Consider the following 23,147-nt stretch of genomic DNA (forward strand, 5'->3'; position numbering starts at 1 on the left):
CTTGTTTCTCGAACAATAGAGAGTAAAATATCTCCTCTTCTGTTTCAGTTGCACTGGTCCAACAAAAAAGAAAACATTCTCCTCTCCTCTCCTCTTCTCTTCTCTCCATCTCCCTTCCCTTCCCTTCCCTTCCCTTCCCTTCCCTTCCCTTCCCTTCCCTTCCCTTCCCTTCCCTAATCCTGAATATTCTGAAGACACTGATACCCACAGATTGAGTATATGGAACCTGACTGTAGTCTACTTTCTATTATAGATATTAATGCTAATGGCATGTAGGTTCTCAATATCTCCTCAGAATGAAGGCTTAAATTTATCAAAAAGCTTGTGTATTTGTCTTATTTAGTTTACTAGTTAGTTTCATATTATCCTATGTGAAAGCTATGATATCATATTAAGGGCATACACTAATAACAATATAGATCTGCAGTCTCAGTTCATACAAGTACTCCATAGGAATCAATAGTGATCCCTTAAARATCCTTGAAACTTTTAGCCTATGATCCATGGATTTAACTGATAGACTCTTCTAGATCCATATATATATGTTTGCCAAGTAAACGAGTCATCAAATTCAACATACTGAAACGATCCATGCCTCATTCAAGTAGGAATTCTGAAGGGATTCCTCCTCTAAATACCTAAAAATATACTGAAAAGGAAAACCTATTTTCTTCTAATCTTTCTTTCATTTCATCTATTAAATGAAATGAAAGTAGTGACAGTACATCTATAAAGCGGTGATCTACTGAAGTGACCTGAGGATTGTAGCTACTTTATCACTGTGAAATTGTTCACATGATATTTATTTCTGCATGTTTATTTTCTCTATTCATAATTTGATTGGTAGGACATAAAAACAAGCTTTCATTTACTAAAATTCTATATAATACAGCAATATTGAAGAAGGCAGTAAAAAATAATAACTGTGTATCTATTAAACAGGTTTGCCAAGAGAACATAGCAATATTTTTTTTTATTTTTAATTTGTATCACTTTTATTTGTTATGCCAAGCATTATTTGATGAATGTATTAGGATTCCTTCTGTTTTTTATTTATCACATAATTTTTAAGCACCAGGAGAATGACAATTATGTTTTTCTCTGATAGACTATAGCCATCCTTGGTACACATATTTTAAACTCTTAAATACTCTGTATTTTGATTGGATTGCTATTCCACCTTTGTCTGAAAGGTTATTGAGGCTGACAACAAGAAAAGTACCAGAATTACCAGCCAATCAAATTACAGAATACTTAAAAGGTCAAAGTAGTACAGCACACTAACATAATTCACAGAATATATGAGGCATTAAAATCCTAATACCTCATTCTCGTAACAAAGGTTGTAATGAGAACAAGAAATGGCACAACATGAATTCATTCACGTGACAATGATTATAGCACGAAMCTGAAATGCAATAAACTTAACCCATTCTTCCAGCTTAGATTCATTAGCTTCATTTAGCTTCATTTCAAATTACATTTCAAACTCTGTTGAAAACTATATGTAAGCAAAATATTATTTAAGATATTGGGTTAAGATATTGGGTAATATGTCTAGCTTATAGATGAGCTCAAATTAATTCTTAATCATTATCCTGACATTGTTGTCCATGAAAGGTATCCCCCAATCTTCCCTCAGAAAAACAACCGACCAAAACCAAAAACTATTTCTGGGTGACATTGTGTATTTTGTTTGGTCAATAAGAGTTTTTATAGAGCAAAATATTACAAATATTTCTATTTTACTCTTAATAAGATCAAATTGTGTTGTCTAAAGAGGTACCCTACACAATAACAACACAGAAATGCTATTCACACATATAGATATAGTAGAGTTTTTTGTACAGTAAAATTCATGTGTTGCAAGGTTTCACAGGAATGAGATTTTATAGGAGTCCTTAGTACCCGTGTCATTGCAGTTATTAGAATGTGTAAAATCTTAACAAGTCTTTTTTTTTTCAATATAACATTCAGCTTTAGATCACAAAGTCTTGTCAATGTAACGAAGGCTAATGATGACAAGTAGTCCCATCTTTAACTTACCAGCATTTTGGGGAGCGGAAAAGTTATGCAAAACGCATATTTTTATTTTAAATTCCCTTTCCTCGGTGAAACATAGCATAATCCATTAAGTAGTTCTATGTACAGAAAGAAAATAAAGACAGATTTAACCTACAGACCTTTGGTTAACTTCTTCCTAAACTAAATACGAAATGTTACCTCATCTTACTCAAATTAGAAGTGGAGAGGGGGAACTCCCCCCCATCGCCACACATTCCCTTATTGCGAATCTCTTATATATAAAAAGAAGAGTCTGCATATAAAAGACAATCCAGAGACATCTTTGAAGGTTCTCTTTCAAAGCATCTCTACTTCCCTGAGCGTCTGGGGATTTCTGTTATTAATTGAAGTTAATTTTCTAGGATATCAGTTTGCCATGCACGTGGGAAAGATTGATAGCCTCTTCGATTCTCAAGAGTGTTGAAAATGACACTGTTCCATCACCGGGTGTCTTCACTTTTATCATCACAAATCAAATTATAAACATCGGGGCAACCTTGCTGGAATCTGGCTTCGGGAGATTTCCATAAGATTAATTAGGCGGCCAAAGCAAAGATGGTAAAATATAAGAGGGGGAGGGGGCGGGGGGACGGGAGGAGGGAGCGGGAGCCACTCGCTCCTTGCAGAATGGGAAGTCAATTCAACAATGGGTAATTAGCGTGGGCCATGGATTCTCAAAGGCACTGAGGACACTGGACTCTTTCKCTCGCTCTGATGTTTAGTGCTGTATTGTGGACCCCTCATTTAATTAGTGCACTTTGATACCCACAGGAGCTCGAAGCTCCAGGGCATGCTAAACACAGACTGACACCAGCAAGCTTCTGCCTCCTTCCACTCTAATTAGAGACACAATGAGCTGCAAAGACAATGTTTTACTCCAAGATTTCTTCTGCAGATACCTCTGGCAGGAAACAATCGTTTATTTTGTGTCTATATTGGTATTCAGATTAAATTGTTAGCATGCAAAAGATGAGCTAAGGGCACATATCTATTAAAAATGCTTAGCAGAGTTCAGAAATGATGGAAGCAATTTGTGGGAAAAAAAAAGTATTTTCCCCTTTGGAATCTTTTTTTTTTTTTTTTTTTTTTTTTTTTGTTCTCTTATCTAATTAGAAGTAAATGGTTTGAGTAAGAAAACCAAAATAGGCTTGACTCCAAAGCATCTTTCATGAAAGATTTTTTCCCCCTTTGCATTAATAATTTCTATTTCTCAGACAAGCTAATTTTTAACTTAACTGTCTGTTGAAATGAACACCCACCTACCTGAACAGGTCACTGTGTGGAGAGATTGTTACTCAGATTTACAGGTCTTTAAAGAATCAGTTCCCAAAAGTTTGTGGCAGCAATTGTATATGTGAGTGAGGTGTGTGTGTATGTATATATATTTATAAAGTTACTTTTGATGGACAGTTCTATGCTGATTGGAAGAATATAAATATCCCGAGGGAAACTGCGTATTGAAAATTAATCTCAGCATACACAAAACACTTGTATGTGCTGCTTAAAAATAGCTTGGAGAAACACAATGCCTGAAAATTCAACATCTTCTATATTTACTGTATCATTATTTTCCTCTTTTTCATGTGATTAATGAGAAACAAACTCACACCTATCATGTCAACTCAGAATAGAATGATATTCTCCTGGTTAAATTATGATGACCCAGACYGATTCACTGTATAATAACTAGTTATAAGGGGAGAGCAGAAAACAAAAGGAAAAAAGGCAGTAAAAAAAATTCAATTTAATTTTTAGGGTAGAATCTATGAATCCAAGTGGTTATGGGCAGGCTGGGGTGGGGGGATGGCCGGGGAGCAGTCTTAGCATGTTTCTTAACATCAAGTATAAGATACTTGATGCTACTCTTACTTGTACCTACTTCAGTAACCCCYGCTGGAGGCTGCTCCTGCTGCCAGGGGATCTTTCAAGTGTTTCATAGTCCCTGCTATATTCCTACATTTCTTTCTGTGAAATCTTTGGCAATAAAGAGAGCTGTTGCCAGCCCCATGAGCTGTAACCTTTCTAGATATCAGCTTGTCGAAAAGTTTAGACAGGGCAAGACTAGGCTCCAGCCTTGGCGTATAAATCCCTAGCCAAATCTGAATGGATTTCTGGTCAGAAGAACCAGAGCAGTAGTGACACGGAACAGAGCTTTTGCCTCTATTCAAATTCCCACCTCAAACTCAGTGGCTATGTAGAGACTGGCAAGCTAAATATGAGAAGTAACGATTAGAAGTATTTATTATAAAATCAGATAAAGGTGTGCAATTTAAAAAGTCAGTCTGAATGATTAATAAAAAACATTTACAAATATAGAATTACATTATAAATATAGAATTAATTGGCTATATTATTATTAATTATATGTTTATATTAGTTGTAAGCAAGCAYGTTTGTGGTGACCCCATGTTGCATGCTGAGGCAAGTTGGAAACTACATATCAAAGAGGAACACATACAAATACTCCAGGAAAAGTGGTTAATGAAGTCTATTTTCATGGTAGCAACCATTATAGCAGGATCAGTCACAGATTTAAGTACTGACTTGCAGATATACACAGTATTTTGGCACCAGCCCAGCCTCTTGTACAGTCTTGGCTTTTGCCAGTTGGCACTTGCCCAGGTATCCCCGAGCACTGTCTGAGGAAGAGCATAGGACAGGAGTAACTCCCACTCCCTAAAGACAGTATGAAGAAGTTTACAACACGCCTAGCTTCTCCATGCTGTCATTCAGACATAACTAGAATGGGATATAGGAATAGGATTGGATAGATCTTAAATGCAAGTTACTTTTCATATCTCCATTTTACAACCAAACCAGTTATTACCAGGACCTCCTGACCGACTTACAGTTGTGGTATGGATTTCCCAAAGGATAGATTTAACCAACAAATATTTTTAATCTTTCTTTGAATTACCACTTTAGTTTTCTTCTTTTCTTGCAATCCCCTCTGGTATTCCTGAACTTGAAGAACAAGCAGCACMCAGGAATCGTGAGCTCTGTTATTGTAAACCTGATTGATAATTGTAACTAACTGAGAAACTTAAACCTTACTGTTTCCAGCCATCCGGTTCACAGACTCAGCTTCCACTTAGGAACATTGGAGACGTTTGTAGGGGAAGGTGGGTCACATTTTGATGCTGAAGTGAGAGACAGGTAGTTAGGGCCATCCCTTTTTTCCATCCCTTGTATGAGCTAAGACAGACTGCTAGTGGCAATAAATTTTCTGTATTCTAGAGCTCATCTATCAGAACCTCGAATACTGACATAGCACTAGTAGAAAAAAAAAAATCCAGATTTGTTTTTTTTTAATAAGATTAAATTTTACCACTCTGCTTCCATCTTTGAACAGAGAAAAAAATGGCAGTGACTATATGCAGAGAATGACTTCTAGTAATAATCCTTTACTGTCGTTAGACTTACTTTAAAAGTATGATCTGTTCCCCCCAAGGCTACTTATTCCCTATCTGAAACATTAAAGTAACTGCTGAATAATTAGCCATTGATACCTTGGAAATTAATGTTTAAAATGCAGAGGAAAAAATAGTACATTTCCTTAAAGAAAAAAAAAATCAAGCTTTAAGTTGAAAGAAACTATCTTTTCAAAAGCACTTTCCAGGAAAACAAAATAGGGAATATTATAATTGCTTACCATAAATACCAGACTTTTTGGTATTATTGAGGCATTTCTGAATGCTATAAGAAAATTAATTAMGCGAAGACTAGGATTTCAGCATACTATTGTCCACAGTGCAAGTAAACATAGTTGATATAAAAAAAAATTACAACTGGGGACCAGGAAAGAATGGAAGTTGTTGAGCAATAGTTAGGTTTGAAAAATAGACTTAAGTAGAATTCAGCAATGATGCCTAAGAAGCTTTCCCATCCCTTTCTCTGTAGTTAAAATTGTGATTCTGAAAAATGTATTTTTGAATGCAAATCAGTGGAATCTTTTCTTGCTGAGTATGGATATCTTCAGTGCCTTTGCTATTGCCTATCGGTTTGTACAGCCACACTAAAATTAAAAAACAGCGTATACAGTCAGAATTTGTAAAATCACCTCAAATTTCTGATCATACTTCCTGGGAATAAAGTAAATTATGATGTGGGGACTAGAATGAGCAGCTGTGGTTGGAAACTGGAACTTCATAAATTGGCTTTGTCACTGGAGAAAATGTTCATGTAACTACATCCTCTGTGTCTATTAGYAAAAGTCACCTATGAAAACTCTGGCTCCTAAGCAGAACGGTATCTCAGAAGTAGGTTGCTTTATGGTTGACAAAAGCAGGCTGTGGATAAAATGTCTATGTGTGGGGGGTGAAGACCTTCTTAGCATTCTGTATCTCTATGTCCTTTTTGTGAGGGGATTCCAGATGTATACTTGCTGTATGTAATATCATTAACTAGGTTAGGCTCAGTAGCTGCTTCATTTTTGAGATCTGACCAAATCCAACACTGGGCCAAAATCCACAAATCCCTTAATTAGACATTTCTACTATTAAAASTTATGTCAATTATCTCTGAATAAATATTGCCTGACTGACCTCCGCTGTATGTCTACTGCATTCCTTTAGGTGATAGTAAATCCACATCCAAAGAGCAGTATTGGCAAGAAAAAAGAAATGAGAACAAAAGTCTTTTACACTCTTCTTGCTGATTCCTTATTGCTTCCCTTATTTCCATTTGCCTACTTTTTCCCCCATCCTTCCTTTCACTTCTTTTGTTTAGAAATTCATTTCATTCCCCCTTGAATTCAGTGATGCCTTTTGCTTCAGGGGCCCTTTATAGTAATTTATTCCTTACACTTCTAACCCTTTTGAGTAAAATAGTTTTGCCTTAGCTTTTCTTTCCTTGTTCCCAACTTTCTAATTTTTAGATCATGTCTTCTAGCTTCTGTAGTCTTGCAAATGTAAAGAGCTTGCTTGGATCAATTTTATCAGTCCTCTTCATAATTTTTAAAACTTCAATTGGGTTACATGAAGTCTCCTYTTTTCCACTGAGAATATGCTCAACTTTCCCAGTCTTTCCTCATAACTTAAATCGTTGATATCTGGTATCATTCATATAATTGCTCTACACTGCTCCCCTGAAGAGCAATTAAATCTTTACAAAGATATAGTGTCCAGTACTGTATAAATTACTCAAGGTAAGAGTCTAAAAGTTAAAATTATTCTTAAATAAGAATAATTCAAATTCTTTTGATTTATATAGAAATTCCTTTAGCATCACTATTTAAAATCCTACTCAATTTTCTGTATTTTGAATGTCCATTATAGAATGAAATTAAACATCTGATCTGATTAAAAAATATTTTCTATATATTACAGGTAAAATGAAGGGAAAGAAACAGTGGGGTCATATAAAGGTGCTACAGCAAGGAAAAAGAAGGGCCAGACTAGAGCACAGAACAAAGCCACTGTTAACATGGGCCAATTACACATGACCCAGTAGGGGCCAACAGTCACTTGAAGGTATACTTCCAGAGACTGGCATTTTCTGTACTGTATTCTAGTCGTCCAACACATTTTACCTCTGCTATAGATATATATAACAGTTGTGCTTTTTTATTAGACCTGGATGTAGCCATTGCACTTCCTTAACCACTTTTCTCCTAGTGAGCACCTTTTCTACAAAGGAGATTTCTTTTTTTTTCTCTTTATATATGAGGCTTAGATGGCCCTCAGACCCTACTTTACTGTGCTGACTACATATCACCCATGACAGAAAGTCTGAATCTTTCAGGCAACACAGAGACACACTTATATGTTTCTTATTTGCTGAATATGAATGTAAAAATCTTGCTTTAGCTTATGGCATACATTACAATGTCATCCCAAAGTAGGAGGTACATTCTAAAATTTATAATTTTTTTTTTTAAATACTTAAAAAGATTTTAAAACAGCTCTGTTAACCACCATTTTCTAAAATATAAAAAACTATCTTTTTTTTTTTAATCTTTTAATCTTTAATCTTTAATCTTTTTCAAAACCCTTCATGGACCCTTTTTCTGTTCTAGACATATGTTCTAGACCAGATGGTCTTAGAGAACTTCATTCAAATCTTTTATGTATTCATAAACTCTGTATTGTTTTCATTTTAATGGGAGATAAGGAATAAGCTGAGKTTTTTTTTGTTGTTGTTTTTTGTTTGTTTGTTTGTATGTTTGTTTTTGTCCCCAGTTGCCTGGAAAATACTGCAGTGTCAATAGTAACTCATAGACCTAATACCAATGGGCTGTGTACACTTGAAACACCAATATAGTTCTAATAGTTCAAACTTCTCACTGGGATATTCTTTTAGACAATGGCCTGAAAAAGCAAAGCAAGCAGAAAACAGTGTTGTCATAGATGCTTTGTGCCATTCCCCAAAATAAGATTTTTTTAACAATTATTATTCTATTCAAAGTTGTAATTCTGTGATATTTCTACTAGTTAATGGATGAAATCCTAAACTACAATAAATCAGCTTAGCCCCAGGAACACAAAAAGGCATTCCTCAGGTAAAAATGCTGAGGATCTTGACCAGTGAATGGATCATTTTTTGACCAGATAAATACGCACAGAAAAAGCTTAGCCTAGAGGGAAGCATGTTCTGCTTAGTGAAAGAATACAGGTTAGGATCTGTAGTCTCCCCTGTATAGCAATGGGGAGAAAGTGTATACTAGTCCTATCTGGAGTGATCAAAAGCTRTGATGTGAATTCCCCAAAGAAAAATGCAAAACTTTGCCAAATATTTTCTTGCATAGTCCTTGATACTTCCCAAATGAATTGTTTCATTTAGAAATAGGAGAGTTTCATTAAAACAAAGCTGCTTCCAGAAAGTGGAGATCATTATGGTAGTATCATGTTTATACTGTTTTTTGTATCGAACGCTTTCTTAAATTCAGGAAATGCCCTATCTTCTATTTTCCTGTAATAAGTAATCTCTCTAGTATAAGTAATTTCTCTATTAATTGTAATTAATCTGTTGCACACACACAGTCTAGCTACATTGACAAACTGCTCGTGACTGTTCATTGCCCCAAAAYTGTGATTCATTTGTCACCCTACACTTGTCATTATAAACTTGAAAACTCTATTTTACATTTGCTTTATGTAAGGTGTCTCACCATTATCTCACAGACCAAAAATCTTTCTTCTTTTATGTCACTGATGCCTACCAACAGGGATGACACTTTCTTATGCCATAAATGCACTTATTCTCTTGCAGTTAATTTCAACTGGGTTCCTGGCAGAAAAGTCACTTTCCTTTGGATACAACAAAAAGTGTATGTAAAAAATACCTATTCCATTGAGACACCAGTCTTCAGACGGTTCCTCTTAAATGGCATCACTATCGTCTACTCATTGTTCTATGATTTGATRTTGTCTATCAACCAAGATTTATCTTACGTTCTGCAGATCTTGTTTCTGCTGCACATTTCCTTTTGTTTGTCACTCACTTTTAACTCTATATTTTTAATTATATCATTTTATTCTTCTTCCTGTTCCCCTTTTTCCTCTCTGTAGAGTATTCTCTTCTTGCTCTTATTGACCTCCTCACTGGTTCTCATTTCCTGCCTTTAAAAGTATCCATGTTTCATTGATAAATCTCTTACACTCATTTATCCTCTTGAGGACCTCTGCTTCTCTTCCCAGCTCTTCCACATTCAACTTCAGATTCTTAATTGTTGAACATCCATCACATGCACAGTCCTCTCTACATCCCTCATTGTTCACAGCTGAATGCAAACCACATCTTCTGCAACTGATGGCAGTACTATACTCATTTTACAACTCCCTCGTTTTCATACAGAAAAGGACACAAAGATAAACTGGCTGACATTTCCTGCGAACATGATACAATCATTCCGTAGAAAATSAAGCCCAGTAGAAGAAAGCCATATGACTCTAGTGGTGATAGCAGGTTTGTAATGAGCAGCATACTGTGCAGAACCATCAATGCTTCCTCTGTAAACAAAATTCTTTATTGGACAAGCTTCAGTTCAGTTCAACATATGAATGCTTATGTTGCCACAGTCAGATACAGAACTAAGCTTTTAATTCATTCTTCATAATAGAAAAATCAAAGAAGGTTTTCAGTTCTATGTACCTAGTGCTAGCAACTCAGAAACAACTACATTTCCTACTCAAGAAATTCTGTGGAAGGGAAATTTTTTGCACATCACAGCCAGGTTCAGTAGGAGAAAATTCAGTTATAATTCAGATTTGTGTATATTTGCGGTTATTTTAAGAAATTGAATTTTGGATGTCCATAGTAGGCCAAGATTTTTTATATATATATTTTTTTCCTAGAGTCTTGAGCTACCCCAAATCATTCAGGAAAATAACTTTCATACTTTGTGACAATGTAAAGATACATTGACAAATTTTATCTGTTAGAAACCTTTCTCCTTACTTTTCTTGAAGTTCTAGTGGTATCATAGTGGTATGTGAAGATTTATTGTTAAGATACATGTGTTAATAAAAGAACCTACTGTGCTGCAAAAACTCACACAGAATACAGAATTAGCTCTTCTGTCACRGTTTCCACAGATGTCATTCTAACATCTCTGTAGGCTGAAACATGAAAATTTACTCTGTGGAAAGCTGTTGGGTCTACTCTGACCAAGGAAAATGTCTATTGGTCTATTTACTAAATCTTTACTGTTCTTTTACAGTAGTTCACATGATCCACTTGGGAGCAAATATCTATGCCTCTTCTATGAATTTTTTTTCTCTCCAAACAATATCATTGTAGTACAATAGGACAATCTACTCCTATTGAGTCCTATTAAGAACTCAATACACTTTTTATGACACAGCTATTATTTACTCTTTTAGCGCAAAAAATACAGTTTCTAAACTGATTTTATATTTTATATTTTATATTTTATATTTTATATTTTAGATTTTAGATTTTAGATTTTAGATGTTTTTTATATTTTATATATATGTTACCACTGCTTAGCATATAATATATTAATACATTCCAATTCTACATTTTTCACTGATTGGTTCTGCATATATTTACCAGAGAACCAAGACTTACTCCTGCCAAGTTTTTTCAGGTGTATACTGAGCTGCATTTCTTCTTCTGGTAACTCRGTATTATTTATAAGTATTACTTATTACCTCTGTGTATTGGAATGGTGCCAAGAGGTCTTGATAGGGTGAGTCTAGTTGTGATGCACAATTAATAGTAAATGATAATCCTTGTGCCCTAAAGAAGCATTAGTGGAGGAAAAGAAGAGAAGAAGCAGTGCTTCCAGAATACAGAAGAAAAAGTTTTCARTGTAAAAGATATCACAACAGGGATGGGTGAACTGTCACAGCATTCACCTTCTCCTTTAGATGAACARCTATGGTCCCAGTTCTGATCAGTGAAGAAGCACTAATAAGCAGCCTTACACAACTAAGAATGCAATATTTATTTTGTGCTCTTATCTTCCCACTTTTAAAACAGTTTTTATTAGTGGTGGTACTGTATTTCTAACTTTATGGTGATCAAGCTTCCTTAACTGACTCTTATGAGGAACTTTATCCGAAGGGTTCTGAGAATCAAATGTCAATTTGGTTTACTCTTTCAAATTTTAAGAGAGTGTTTAGAATTTACAATGCTTTTATTGCATTTTAGATGGTTTCATTATGTTGCAGGTGAAGTGAATTGCCTTATAAAGGGTTATTTTAAAATTAAAATGATATGATTTGTATTAATTATTGATACTTATTACGGCGTACTACATCTAGACAATGCCCTTTATACCTTTGATGCATTTCTTATTCTCTGATATTCCTCAGACTAAATTATGAAATATTGTCAAAAGTAACTGAAACCATRAGAAGTGATTTGAAAACTCAACCAATGACAATGTAAACCTCTTGGTCTGCCAACATCTAGGAAATGAATGCAATCTACTGATAAAAGAGAATAATATGGCAGAGTTATCAGCAGCCTTTGAAAAACAGGGTGCATGTTGTTAAGATATCTTAAACAAGAAGTAAAATTCATATTTTTAAAGCTATTCTAGAACAATGAGGATGCTAATATGAAGAATAAGAAGAATAAATTATGGACCCATTACGGACCCAATATTATAAGAAGACCCATGTTAATGTCCACAGATATATTTCTTTCTGATTTTACACCTTTATATATATATATACATATATATGCTGAACCTTCCTGTTGACATGAAAAAGAAATAGAGCTAAATCTGAGGTAAGATGTTGTTTTATGTCAAGACATGAAACTTTTAAGAGTTTCTTATTTCTTAAAGGCATTTGAGAATCTAAAACTTATAGTACTATAGACAAGAATCTCCTAAATTCTAAAAATGGTACATAAGCTTCTCGTTATTTAGATGCCTTAATAAATTTTATTCAACACTTTTAATTAAAATATTAGAAAATAATTTTACTATCCCACTCTTCTGGACATCCACTGCAATATGCCTTTCTGCTAACTCTTCTAGGTTAACACAGGATAATAATTATCTACTATGCAAGTTCGTATGCTCCCATGAGGTCTATCTCTGTGGCATAATGTGGGTTTTTAAGTATATAAGAATATAGACTTTTTAAATAAGGCAGCTTGTCAATTCTGGTTCCAAGGTGACTATGCAAGAGAAATCTGCCCTCTTTCATTTGCACATGTGAGCTTTCAGATTTTTTTCAATATTATTTAATTTATTTAATATGTAACAAGAACTGAATTTTGATTTGGGAAATCCTTTCTTATTTACATTATATGCTATAGTGCCAGATCATTTTTGCTAGTCATTGAGCCTGTGTGCCATAAGATCTATGTTCTCACAAGCTTACACTTTGTCTAAACAGACAAAAGAAGACAAGGTGGAAGAGGTGCGAGGATTATCATCCCTCTTTCTCTAAAATCAAGAAGAGACTTGTATCTATGAAACCATTTGCTAAAGTTAAGTAGAATTAATCATGCTGGGTAGTGATCTCAGTTCTCCAGCACTGGTAATGCTAAACACGTTACTAGCCATTGTTTCCATAGTAACATTACTAGCCATTGTAGCCATACTACTTCATTGTTTCTTTGAGATTGTTAGAGTGTGAAACCAATACCAATAAGCTCCTGAGAAAGCAGTGTAGCAGAGACCTCACCATTAGGTCCTGCACCAGAAGGTTCTACATAATGCCATACTATAAAGACAGCTCAACACCAATGAATCAACAGCAGATTTTAATACCATACTATAAAAACAACTCAACACCAATGAATCAACATCATTTTTTTTCTCTTTGGGTCAGATTGACTTCAGGTTGAGAACTGTAAAAGGTTTGGTTGAGCATATTTCTTTGTCATGACAAATAGAATTTCTAAGATATAATGGCAAATTATTTTAAAATGATTTATGTTCAGATTCCCTTGATCAAAATTCTTTGTTCACCTGTTCTTGATCCGTTTCACAAATAAGGCTCAGCAGCCTGTTGATTTCAATGGCAGCTGTGTAGCTCAGCAYAGGCCTTAGGAACAGAAATAGAGTAGGCCCACCAGCACATGTGGTTCCTGCCACAGCACATGTTGGTTTCCTGCAATAGTCATTGTGGTTATGGGAGGCTGAAGTACTGACAATCAGTAAACGTGGAGTCCAACCCCAAGTGGAGGAGAGTGGATTCTTACAGTGAGACAAAGAGTGTCTTAGGTGACACAGAGTTAGGTAAGTAGAATCCAGGGCAGGTTTCAGTCAGGAGAGTCTAGGCCTGCTGCTTTAGGCAATGCTCCAAAATTTTGGAATTGTATCTCAGAATTTGCATTCCATTTACAAAAATGACTAAACAGCACATAGGCACTTAGCAGACATTGAATTTTACGGGAAAAAAAAGGATTAGTCCTATAAGCTCTGAATAAAACRGAGGAGAAAACCTTACAGCAATTTGGGGAAAAATCATCTGTCATCTTAGAACAGGGGCATGTAATAGATGATCTGCTTCAAGCCCTCTGTCGCTTCTCCTAGAATTTAAATTCAAAGGGAAAATATAACAACATTTTTCCTTTTTGCTACACAAAGACTTCTTTCTACTTATAATAAAAATAAGAAAAGATGGTTATTACATGTATTACTTTTGCAATTTTAATCTACGCTTTCCATTTTTTGCTCCCATATCTAGAGGACTATTGTATGTCCAGTGGTTTCAACATATGTACCACTTAACATATAATGTAAGAAATATACATTGTGCCAAAATCATTTAGTTTTTATTACAACTTTTTCCTTCCAATTTTCTACTTATAATGAGTGCATAAAAGACCCTTTTCACCCTATTGTTTTTAGTCTAAAAGCCACTTTATTCTTAATAAAAGGAATAATAAGTGCCAGTTGTAAAATACTCTGTCAATCACTCCAGCACTTACAATTGTGTAACACCTTTCTTTAGGACCTCTCAGAGTGCTTTAAAAAAGATAAAAACAAATAAAATAAAATTACAATTTCATTTAAATGCAGAATTAAGCTAATAAGTTTTAGATCACCTGAATTTTGTTACTAAGGGTTGACAAGAGACAATGTGCCACTGTACACCCTGCAAGGAGCTGAAAGCTGCAGTAGCGTTATCCATGCTGATCTTTGAATGAGCTATTCCAGAAGACTCTCATTAAAAGCTGCCTGAATTGTAGCAGAAAACATCTTCTTTTGCTATGATATTCTATAGCTGATGTTGTTGAGCCTTTCTGATATTCATTTTCTTGTTTTTCTGCTGCATAGTCAGTCCTCCATGTGAATTTAAGGGGGAGAGAACAGTTATTTCCTGAGATAAAAAGACAATATTGGAATCATTCAATGAATATTATATTCAGGTTAATTGGGAGGGGTGMGGAGTAAAAACTAAGTGAGATGAGCATACTGAACACACTATCATGGTATGTTAGAACCATATTTAAATTGCCTGTTTTGGATATCTAATTTATTTTTTGATATTACTGTAGTTTGGAAATGATTTTTTTCTCCTGCTCAGGAAAACAAAGAATGAGTCAGAATCTGCTATTCAGTGATGGAAAATTCTGGCCCCCTTTATAGTCACTAGACAAACACATCTGAGACATCTAAGTTAGATATTTACAGGAGGTGTTCTTATCTTTTCAAGAGGTGCAATGTAGGTCGTTTTTTTTAGAGTCTATAGCATGGGTACTCAGAAAGGATTGTGTCACTGATTATATGATTTTTCTTTTTTGAAGTTATTTCATTATTGATGGTCTCATTACAAGGAGATCAGAATCAGTGGGTGTAGGAAACTACTTTTAAAGATACTGTGAAGGTGAATAAACATAGCCATACAAGTGAAGAAACCACTGTGTCTACTGTGAAATAGTTTTGTTTTTACTAGAAGAAAAATGCAATAGCTTCTCAACAGCTTTCTTCTCTAAGAGATCTCCTACAATATAAAGAAATGATGGTCACCTTATCTTAAGGGCAAGGAACCTGGTGAAGGAGATTAGATCCAATTTCTTTTCCTGTGCCTTAAAATCTGGCAAGTTGGAGGGGAGTTTTTCAATGCTCTTTCAAAGAAAAACATAAAACAGTAGGTTTTTAACAGACACACACTGTGACTGGGAAAAGGAGGCCCCAGGAGTCAACCCATTAAATGCCTGTGGTCTGGTTGACCCTTTGTACTAATAAAAATAGAAATAGAGAGACTGGCAAGCGATTACAGTATTTTGAGGAGGAGTAAATGCAAAGTAATCCCAAACTACTATTAACAAAAAAACAAACAAAGACAAAGATGCAATCCACTTGACTAAACATATATGCATCATGGCATCTGAGCTGCCCTGGGGTATCCTGTCTGACTTCTGTTGTTCTAAAGGGCAAATGTCCTGTGAAATATTTGCCAACCCCATAAAGATGTCTCAAATATCTAATTTGAATGGCAGCAGATTCCTATATTTAGGTAATGGAATCAAGCATTTGGCTAACTGGTTTCTACCTGAGATAGCTACATTAAATAGCTCTATTTCGGTACCTTGGTGCCATCACAGGGGCTTGATTCTGTTGTATAAACAGATGCCTCACGTTGTCTAAGGATCTTTGGAGTATCAGAAACATCCCCAGAGGGCAGGCACACCTAACATAGTGGATCTATGCCCTTTCAGTTACCTCTGGCAGATTATTTTAGAGAGTTTCAAATGGTACCAGATGCCTGTATTTGCAGCACTGAAGGAAGCTTGAAACCTTCACAGATTATGATGGAAAACTACAAAACTCTCTCCTCATTGTATCCAACTACATGTTCACACTCCAAATTTGTGTTCCCACCACAGGAAGAATACACCTGCCATTGGAGATGCCAAGGAGATGGCCCTGTGCAGAGGAGGAGATAATGCTGAAGGTGTCACGGAACCCCCCTCCCAAGCCTCAGGCTGTGCCTTGCTTCTGCTGCTGACAGTGCTTCCTTCAACAGCTCCTCCTTTTTTCAGCTTTTCCTTCTCATTCCCACGTCATAGCCTTCCCTGTGCCAGCACAACATATCRTGGGGCTCTGAAGTGAATCAGAAAGGGAACTGACCCATTTTTGGTGGGTCATTTTTCACTGAAACCCTTTCCCTAAGCCTGTTCACCATGCAGCTGTACAAACAGCTGTGCCAACACCGTGGAAGGGGAGATGTGGAGACAGAGGAAGGAGTGAATGAGGGGTGGACAGTGGGAACTAAGTCTAAGCAAGCTTAAGTAGCGCTGCAGCTGAATGTGTAACCACAGCCTCGGTGCCTCTCTGATCACACATCTGTTTTAAATAATTTCCTTTTGAAATTTTCCTTTTGCATGTTTACCTATCAAGGGAGATCAGTCGCTTGGCACCTGTGTTTGCTTCCTGCGTTTCTGCCTCTGTTTTTTCTCATGGCCGGTGACTGAACAGCAGCATTGCTCTGGCAGCAGTAAAAAACTGTCCCTGGAATTCCCCCAAACAGAGCCAGTCAGTGTTCTCTATTTGCAGCATGTCAGGGGGTTGCTGCTGCTGTTCTTTACCAGCTTTAGGGTTGTTTTTCTGGCAATTGGTGACTAAGGTAGATCCTGAGGTATGCACATTCTCCCCGTTGTAAGTCAGATCATGAGGAAAAAATAATTTCTGTCTTCCATGTAAAAAGGCTCATTGTGTCATCATTGCATTTTCTTTATTTCCTTTGACTTCTAAAAAAAAGATTAATTGTTCATAGAGAAGTGCGCAGCCTGTAGAAAGGAGTAGATGAATTCACATCTCTTCTCAAGTTGCTCTTGAAAACGTAGACAAATAAGACTCCCAGATCTGGAGTCAAAGAGATTTAAGGTATTTTTAAAAGTAAGCATTTACTTACTTCCTCTGTAAACAGGACCTTAATGAAATACCTGCTTTTAAAGCAGGGGGGATTGAACCCTCTAAAAGTGTTTTAACCAGGGGAAAAAAAAAAAAAAAAAAGCATAAAAGTTCCACATTTTAAGCAGTTGGTCAAAATTGCTCTTTTTCCTGTAAATTAAAGGAAAATTAAAGTTTAAATTAAAGTTTAATATTCCAAAAATATTTTAGATACATCAATGCACAATCTTAAAAGTGTTTAGAGTGCAAGTCTGCTAAAGTTTAAATGATAAATTTCTCCACAAAATATAAAGCTATTTTCAGTTTTACCCCAAATTAAGTTGGTGAGAAAGTCAGCCAGGGAAGAAGATAAGCAATGACTAGACAAGAAAAGAAAAAAAAAAATACATGTAATACAGTAAAAAAACCAACCAAGTAAATAAAACCCTCAAACTCTAGGATACTTATTACAATAAAGAGCCAACATAATACTTTAAAGATGCATCTGAACTGTTTTGAACATAGAGATGTAAAAGATTATTTTCTTAAAAAAATACTATATCATATTTGTAATTCTATACAACTTCACAGTATAAAATAAAATTTTTAAAACTTAAAACATGCCATTTTTATTAATGGTCCATTTTAAAACCACCAAACATTTTGATGTCAATTACTAAAACAAGGTTTAACGCTGTCAGAAAGCATTACTGCTAAAAACAGTCATCTTCTCAGTATTTTCATCTGCAAAGCATTACATTTTATAAAACAATTTTAACTTGGAATACGTAAGACTCAATATGAAGTTTTCCATATGTTAAAAATTTTATTTGTGTGTTTGATTTTAAATTGCTTTGAAAAACAGACAGTTGAGGTTTATAGAAAGGAATCTTTCTTTTAGGAAATAAATGTCTTGAAAGTACAGGGCACCAGCAGTAAAAACGTTCTTACCACAAATCAGAAACATATTGAGAAGTGTTTGTTGAGTACACCTTCTGAAACTAGAATTTGTTTCTATTTGCTGGAAAATTGAAAAATCTGCTGTGTCTTGGCATGCTTGTTTGGCCCAGTCCCAGGCTGTTCCTACGCCAGTGGCGTTATTGTGCAATAAGACTTTCAGGCCTTGTAAAGCTTTCAAGTTTCTCTTCCATTTAATTTTCTAATATGCAGTGTATCTGCCAGTGGTCTGCACGTAACCAACCAAGACTGTTGTTTTATGAAGTGAAACACAAGCGTATATATTCTATGATATTTTATTTTTAATAAAATGTGGGGTATTTTTAAGCAATGAAGACAATTGATCGGTGTCTAAGCTTCTGCATGGCACCTAGCCAGAAGCCACCAAGGAGACAGCTGAAGTTTTGAGATTGTTTCTGCAAGGCTGATTTAAGGTGAACTGAGATAGATTCAAGATTTATAAGCACTACAAAGTCCTGACTGGAGCAGAGTTCAGCTAAGTAATCCACTGCTCACTCTGCAGACAAAATGCTGCAGCTGAAACTTCCCTCTGATTTAGTCTACAGTCAATGAGAATTTTAAAAACAGACAGAAGGACTGAGTTTCACTGTTTCACTTCAAAGGTCTCCTAATAACTGAGAGGATTATACTCTTTTAACCAGTTAAGAAGGTTAGATGATTTTAAATGAGTGGCTTTACACCCATCAATAATTCTAAGTTGAAACTCTAAAGATGTGGTATCCATATATATCCTTTAACTCCTTAAAGGTTGCAAAGCAACAATGCATCTGTTTTGTAAATGGATCGAAACTGCTAAATAAATGTCTGCTATTTTTAAAGTGCTTTATCGAAGTGAATTTTTTTGTAATACAACTAATTAAAATTCTTTCCTGAATCATTTTGTAAAATTAAGATGCTTTTAACTGCTTCTAAGAGACTCTTTTTTCCCTCTGTTAAATAAATATATAATGCCCATTTAAGATCATTCTAATGTGAGCTGTGCAGACTTTGATGTTAGTACCTTTTACCTCTAGCATGCTAATGCCATATGTATATTTTATCAAATTAGAAAGAAGTTTCAAATGCTTACAGTTTCAGTGACAAAGGTACTGCTGAAGTAAAAAAGCTAAGGATTGTCAAACTAAAATGAAAAAGCTACATGCAGGAAACGGCTATAAATTTCTTCTTTTTACAGGGGAAGACAGGAAATTATACATCATAATAGTAAAAGAACTATCCTTTATCATATCAAGTGGTTCTTCTTAAGTTCTTTTTGTTCACGTTTACCATTATTAGTGCAGTCAGAGAGCCCAGTTAATAAAGAATTACTTCTGCATTATATGATTGTACCTCAAATCTTCTGCAAGGAAGTCAGGGTAACACATGTGCTGTGAATTCTTAAAGAATGGCTGACAATTTGCTGTGAGTCTTACATAGTCTATATTAGTATTAGCATTAGCCTACATAGCTGTCCCTAAAATTAAAACTAAACTAAATGAAAAAGAAAAAAAAAAGATAGAAGAGAAATGATGAACTGAAGAAATGGCCATACAGAATTGCATACACTGTTTCAAAAATCCCATTAATATTATTATTAACAATAAAAATAACCATCATTGTATTAATGTAATGCCTAGGAGTCATAATAATTTTTGAATAAAATATCAGAGACAATTGAGAAAGGTAATTACAATTTTGATTGATAGAAGGACCACCCATATCTTCTATCTACCCAGGAAGAGATAATACAAATGGACTTAATTTTTCAAATGAAAAGTTGAAGAGGTGGGAAATGCATCAAATCTACYAAACTGACTTTCAGAAAAGATTGAAAATCTGGAATATTTTACTTTGGTTTGTTTTAAACACAACTGCATCCTTATTCAGCATCAGCATCAGTAATTTTATTAAAAATTTTGCATAGAATTATGCCTCTGGGATCAAAATATTAAAAATATTTAATGCAAAATATGACCAACTTTTCATTACTTATCAAAAAGAACAAAAAGATGTTGTTTTTTCCTTTGCTTTGTCACAGATTCACAGGATGATTGATGTTGGAAGGGAYTTCTAGAGATCATCTAGTTCAACCTCCTGCTCAAGCAGGGACACCTAGAACATGTGACACAGGGTGGCATCCAGGYGAGTTTTGAAGATCTCCAAAGAAGGAGACTGCACAACATCCCTGGGCAGCCTGTTTCAGGGCTCTGTCACCCTCACAGGAAARAAGTTCTTCCTCACATGCAGATGGAACTTCCTGTATTTCAACTTATATCCATTACCCCATGTCCTTTCACTGGCCAGCACTGAGAAGAGTTTGGCCCCTTCCTCCCTACATTCACCCTTCAGATATTTATACGTATTGATCAGATCCCATCTCAATCTTCCCTTTTCCAGGCTAAACAGACCCCGCTCTCTTAGTCTTTCCTCATAAGAYAGRTGTTCCAGCCCTTTAATCATCTTGGTTGCTCTTTGCTGGACCCTCTCTACGAGTTCCACATCTCTGTTATACTGGGGATCCCAGATCTGCACCCAATCTGCACCCTTGACTGGCTGGCCACACTCCTCCTGACGCAGCCAGGATACTATTGGCCTTCTTGGCCACGAGGGCACTGCTGCCTCATGGTTAACTTGGTGTCARTCAGGACTCCCAGGTCCCTCTCTGCAGAGCTGGTTTACAGMAGGTCAACCCCTAATCTCTATTGATGTCTGGGGTTATTCCTCCCCAGGTGCAGGACCCTGCACTTGTCCTTGTTGAACCTTATGAGGTTCCTCTCTTCCCAACTCTCCAGCCTGTCCAGGTCCCTCTAGATGGCACAGCCCTCTGGAGTGTTGGTTGCTTCACCCAGTTTGATGAACAGTATTTGGCCCAGTACTGACCCCTGGGGGACACCACTAGCCACAGGCCTCCAACTGGACTTGGCCCCATTTATCACAACCCTCTGAACTATGCTGTCCAGCCAGTTCTCAATCCACCTCACTGTCCACTCACCTAACCTACAATTCCTGAGCTTCCCTATGAAGATGTTACGGGAGACAGTGTTGAAGTCAAGGTAGACAACATTCACAGCTCTCCCCTCATCCATCCAGCCAGTCATCCCATCATAAGAAGGCTATCAGATTGGTCAAACATGACTTCTCCTTGGTGAATCCATGCTGACTACTCCTCATCACCTTCTTTTTCTTGACATGCCTCAAGATGCTCTGTAGGATGAGCTACTCTATCACCTTTCCACATACGGAGGTGAGGCTAACTGGCCTGTAGTATCCCAGCTCCTTCCACTTGCCCCTTTTGAAGGCTGGATTGATGGTGGCTTTCTTTCAGTCCTCCAGCATCTCCCCTACTTGCCATGATCTCTCGAAGACATGGAGAGTGACTTAACCATAAGCCCTACCAGTTCCCTCAGCAGTCTTGGGTGCATCCCCTCTGGACCCATAGATTTATGTGTACCCCATTTGCCTAAATAATCTCAATCCTCCTCCACCAGCGGAAAGTCTTTCTCTCTCTTGGTTTTCTCTCTCAGGGCCAAGCTCTGTAGTTCATGGGGACTAGCCAGTAAAGACAGAAGCAAAGGTGGCCTTTAGTAACTCTGCCTTCTCTGTATCCTCTATCAAATTTTACATATAAACTTTCAGGGTACTATGTTACTCATGTGTGTTAGTAAGAAGCTAATAGATATTTGACTCAAGACTGAGACTTTACTATAATTCAGATAACATTTAAAAAAGTATTTTTTTCTTGTAGACTCATATCTACATGATGTACTTTCAGGACTCAAATCTRCTATTTAGTTTCCTGGAAACCGCACATTCTAAAAGTAAATAAAGCTTCTGGTGTTTTTGCTCAGTAAAATTGTTTTGTCACTGTATCCAAGTTCTAGAAATTTATTAGACATATTTGGAATAACKTTAAAATTAACCACATAAAAGATATTTCCAAATATTAGATTAAATCACATCCTTCTTCTGGCAATTAGACCACTGCAGCTTCAACTGCAAGGTTCAGGGGCCAGATTTGAAAAAAAGATGACCCATGATGCTGTAATTTAGTGAATAAACACGTCAGTGAAATGAGGAGACCTAACCCACTGGGCTGTYCTCTGTAGCAGTCAGGAATATTACACTAGGCAACTGCTGAATTAAAAAAAGACAAAAACAAAATGAAAAGGAAGTAAATAGTCCATAGGGTGGGAGTGATGTCTCACTAGTCACATCTCAGYGCATAAAAAGCCCTATTAGGCATATTTGTTTCACTGCTATTTCTCAGGCAGTAATTTTCGTGATTTTAGTATCTTTGCTCCTGTTTGACTGTTGGAATTATTATAATATGAAGTTTATGCTGTTTTGTTTCCTCCTGTCCTGGCTCTGTGAATCTTCYGTTTTTGACTACTGTCCCCTAACCTGAGCACATAAGATGCTTTTGTAGGTTGTGTCCCTAATCTTTCCTTGTTCCCAAGTCTGCTATAAATTACTAAAATATGTCAAAATAAATACACTAAAGTCTGTGAGAMACAATTGGCTGCAGCCTAAGTATTATGGGCAGCTAGTAACCCTGGATGATTTCTGTTGAGCTAATAGAAGACACAGTTCAGTGGGATTAGAGATAGTTATGCCTGATCTGACAATTTGCAAGACTGACACCTTTTCATTTTCCAAAGTATCTGTTGTGCACTGAAGCCTAGTGTACGTGCCTGGGGCCTGCCTTTTGGAGGGCTGCATTTCACTGCGGAGGGGTTGCTTACGTGTTAAATGGTTTGGTAATTAGGTGCATCTCTCTCCAGAACCTTTAAGGGGAGGTTCAAGCTGCATTGTTTTTTTCCAAATGAGATGAACTGGGAAAAAAAAAAAAAAAAAAAAA

The sequence above is a fragment of the Nothoprocta perdicaria genome, unplaced genomic scaffold (assembly GCF_003342845.1).
Source record: "Nothoprocta perdicaria isolate Ctin4 unplaced genomic scaffold, notPer1 scaffold_125, whole genome shotgun sequence".
In the NCBI taxonomy this organism is placed as follows: Eukaryota; Metazoa; Chordata; class Aves; order Tinamiformes; family Tinamidae; genus Nothoprocta; species Nothoprocta perdicaria.